Source organism: Cajanus cajan, chromosome 1 (genome assembly GCF_000230855.2).
Source record: "Cajanus cajan strain Asha chromosome 1, NIPB_CcT2T_4, whole genome shotgun sequence".
NCBI classification, from domain to species: Eukaryota; Viridiplantae; Streptophyta; class Magnoliopsida; order Fabales; family Fabaceae; genus Cajanus; species Cajanus cajan.
This window is the reverse complement of record NC_138517.1, coordinates 66,308,146-66,313,052: the sequence shown is the minus strand read 5'-3', so window position 1 is coordinate 66,313,052 and position 4,907 is coordinate 66,308,146.

Below are 4,907 nucleotides of genomic sequence, written 5' to 3'. Positions count from 1 at the left end.
TCCCTCTATACCCGGGGGCATGAGTGGTAAGCCATAGGGAGTGGATGTTAGTACGGCCGGTTGTCGAATGGGTCTATAGGTGCCCGTAGACCGTTGTCGGAAAGCATCACTCAAGGTGATAACCATGAACTCGAGTCCGACAGTGCGTTGGAGCTTTCCATCGGCTTACGACGAGAGGAATTGGGTCCCTATAATGGGGGCACCTTGGGGGCCTCAGACCGGTGAGAACAGTTAGAACCACCTTGAATATGCACTTTTCTGCAGGATACCCCTACCTCGTGATTCGCTCGTGACTGTTCGTGGATGAGTGAATTGTTTGTGCATTTTTATGTGACATTGTATGAGCATACATTGCACCTTTTAAACATACAACATTCCTATTCTTTTAAAAATAAGAATAAATAGGAATAAGAATCTTCCATTACATGGTGTTAACATCTACCTTCATCACATTCATATAGGTAGTTTCCCTTTTCACCCAAAAATACAAAAAAAATAATAATAAATAAAAATACCCAAAAAAGAAAAAAAGGGTTATTCATCCAAACCAAGCAATATCATGCATCATCTTAGGAACATCCCGAAAACATGATAATGCTTAGTTGAATAAACACAATGCATGCATATTCAACGTCATCATCTCATGTCATGCATTCTTATCAAAGATCATGGAGGGATCTAGGTTTGCATTTCATACATCCCTCCCAATAAATCATTAATAAACATTAATAAAAAGAAAGAAATAATCGATGCGTATGTTCAAGATGGATCGCACGCCATTTGTTATTAAGTGTAAGCCAACAACCGCGCCAAACGAGCGCACATCAACTCCGTTGTTGGTAATCAAGACAGACAAAGGGGAAGGTCCGACACCGATAAGGATCATCGCTCCAAGGCCATTACCCTACGAATCAAATAAGGCTGTGCCATGGATATACGACATCCATTTTTCTGCCGACAGCGATTTCTCTAACATCGCTGGACTTGGGGGCATGACTAGGAGTGGCAGGATCTACACTCCCGAAGATCTTCATGACAAAGCTCCCAAGAATAAAGAAAAAAAAGAAAAAAAAAAGAAAAAACCGAGGAAAATAAAGAATCCGAGGAGGAGACAGACGAGCTGTTAAAATATATCTGACAGAGCGAGTACTCCATCATAGATCAACTTCATAAGACGCCAGCAAAGATTACTCTGTTGTCGTTGATCCTATGCTCCGAACCGCATCGACAAGCTCTGTTGAAAGTCTTGAACGAGGCATACGTGTCGCACACTATCTCCCAAGACAAGTTTGAGGGGATTGTTAGTCACATCACGGCTAATGATCACCTCACTTTCACCGATGAAGAAATCCCCGCTGAGGGACCGAACCACAACAAGCCCTTGCACATCTCTGTAAAGTGCAAGGAGTATCACATCGCTAAAGTCTTGGTAGACAATGGATCTTCCTTGAATGTGATGCCAAAAAGAACGCTCGAGCAAGTGGCAATCAAGGGAATCCAAATGCTCCCGAGCAACATGATCGTTCGAGCTTTCGACGGTTCTAAAAGAGAAGTGGTGGGAGAAGTCAATCTCCCAATCCAAATTGGACCCACCATCTTCAACGTCGAATTTCAAGTGATGGACATTTCTCCCGCATATAGCTGTCTCCTCGGCCGACCTTGGATTCATGATGCGAAAGTTGTTCCCTCTACACTCCACCAGAAAGTCAAATTCATAGTGGATGACAAACTGGTGACCGTACAAGCTGAAGATGACATACTCATCAGCAAGCCATCCACCATACCTTACGTGGATGCAGCAGAGGAAGCTTTAGAAACCGCCTTCCAAGCATTGGAGATCGCCAATGTTGAAACATTTCCCCGAGAAATGAAGAAGGTAGCCCATATGCTCACCAAGAATGGATACTTGCCGGGACAAGGACTTGGCAAGGATTCCCAAGGAATTCCCGAGCTACCTATTATCAAGGATAATCCGGGGAAACAAGGGTTAGGATACAACCCCAACAAAGATCAAAGAACGAAGAGGAATCAAGATCCTTCTCGACGTTCTTTAAGCCAGATCTTCAGGAAGGCCGGTTCACAAGCGTCAAGGTCGGTCGTCGTCATCAAGTGCTCTTCTCCTTCCGATAGAGATGTATAGGCCTGATGACTATTAGAGATTACTCCTCGGGGACAGCCCGACCCCCGAGCCTCGATAGGGCACATGTTTTCCACTATGATTATAATAAAATCATTCATCATTATTTCTTATTGCTTCTTTTCTTGCTTGCAATAAAATTCTAAACCACATTATTTAACCCTGTTTGAATGAACATAAGTGAGGTTAAAATCGTCTTAATAATCAATAAACCCACATCATTTTGTGTGGAAGTGTGTGACAACTTGGAGCACCTTTCCTTGGCCTCAATAAGTGCCGTCATGGATAAAAAGAAATACATTCAGGACAAAAATCCTAAAAAACAAAAAGCTCGGCAGGAAACCCAAAAAGGGGACTGCGCAAAAATAAGAGCAAAAGACCCGCTAGGAATCCCACAAAAGGGTGACCTAGGCAAAAATTAGGGTTACAAAATAATGAACAAAAACAAAAGCCCGCTAAAACTCCACAAATGGGTGTTTTAGGCAAAAGTTAGGGCAGTCGAAAAACAGAATAAATCCATGATGGTACCACCAACTGAATTCAACAAAGGGGCTCAAGAAAAGCTATCCAAATTGTCAAATCACAAATGTTAATAACCAAGACGTGCTTAACTTCATAAGTGTTTAATCAAACAAGCCTAAACACTTAAGCCTACCATTGGCCAAGCCATTCTTACAAAAACCATTTTTCAAAATGAAAATAAAAACCCCTCTAAAACACAAACTTTCGAAAAATATATACCTTTCCTTCTTTTCTCTCTTGTCCCAAACGATTTTTGAATAATCTAGTGGAAACATGGAGATATAGTAGTCAATAGGAGGGTTGACACATCTTCTAAAGGAAAGGAAAATCATTTGGTTGATGACACCAAATCTCAATATAACATGCATCATTCCTCGGTTACAGAAATCGGCAGCACACAGCCCGTCTAGAGGAATGGCAAAAATCCAAACAGAGAAACGCATCGGTTAATTCTTTTGAAAAGTGAATCAAATAGAATTAGGTGCATCATACTGCATACATGCATACAGATGATAGGTGTAATGGAAGATCACTTATTCTCTGTTTATTGAAAAAAAAAAAAATATAAACTTCAGAAAAACAATACGCCCGTATCATGTTCAATACTCCCGTACCAAAATTAGGGTTATGAACAAATTTTCAATTCAATACGGGCATACTGAAATGAATAATAGTCGTATTGGCAATAACAGAAATCCTCCCTCACGTCGATGACAAAATTCCTCCAAGAAGAAGAGGATAGGGGGAGCCATTCATTTTTTCTAAAAAAAACAAATTAATAAAATAATTAAACTTACATTTTGTGCATCACGCACATTAATTGCACATTCAAAGACCTCATCATGAGGCAGTCGCATAAAATAGAAAAAATAGAAAAATTGCTTGTGTATGACAGCAGCAAACAAAATGCAGAAATTCAGAAAATCAATAAAACGTACAGAATAATTGAGCCTGGAGAGGCTCGCCGAAATAATACTCTCTCAGAATAACTGAGCCTGGAGAGGCTCGCCGAAAAAATACTCTCTCAGAATAATTGAGCCTGGAGAGGCTCGCCGAAATAATACTCTCTCAGAATAACTGAGCCTGAAGAGGCTTGCCAAAATAATACTCCTCAGAGACATTTCTGTACAGAAAAAGCCAAAACCAACAAAAAAGGCAAAAATACAGAAAAAGCCAAAATCAACAAAAAATACAGAAAAAGCCGAAATCAACAAAAAAGGCAAAAACACAGAAAAAGCCAAAATCAACAAAAAGGCAAAATACAGAAAATCCAACAAATTATACAGAATAATTGAGCCTGGAGAGGCTTGCCAAAATAATACTCTCCAAAAGACGTCTCAGCTCGCATTCTCGGGCTGAACAAAAAAAACAATTCATCATACAGAATAATTGAGCCTGGAGAGGCTTGCCGAAATAATACTCTCTCAGAATAATTGAGCCTGGAGAGGCTCGCCGAAATAATACTCCCTCATCAGAATAATTGAGCCTGGAGAGGCTTGCCGAAATAATACTCCTTCAGAATAACTGAGCCTGGAGAGGCTTGCTGAAATAATACTCTCTCAGAATAACTGAGCCTGGAGAGGCTTGCCGAAACAATACTCCCTCTTAAAATAATTGAGCCTGGAGAGGCTCGCCGAAATAATACTCAACGAATTGTACAGAATAATTGAGCCTGGAGAGGCTCGTAGAAATAATACTCCCCAGAGAAACCTCAGCTTCCACTCACGGGCCAAATTCCCCAGTGAAAGCTATCAAACCAAGATCAGCAAAATTCCCCAAGGGAGGCTTGATCATCTAAACAGAATATCCAAGTCGAAAGGACTTAAACTTCCTCAGTGGAAGGTAGCTTTCCAACTCAAGCGATGAGTGAAGCTAAGCCTGAAGAGGCTTTCTAAATAATACTCTGGGATAAATAAACTTTAAATCCCCACTCGCCTACTCAGAGGCACCCCCTCAAGAAAAATCACAAAAGACAAATAATCATTCCCCAAGCGGAATCCGGCACTCAGCCGAACACCAAACATCAAGATAATTCGCCTACTCAGAGGCACTCTTTCAAAAAAAAAAAAAAAAAAAAAATCCAAAAGATCAATAATTATTCCCCAAGCGGAATTTGGCTTTTCAGCCAATCATTGAACATCAAGATGATATGCCTAACAGAAGAGGCTAATCAAAATCAACATCCAAAATCCCCAGCGGATAACAGCCTACACAGAGGCAGCAAAAATCAGAAAATCCAAAAGAGATA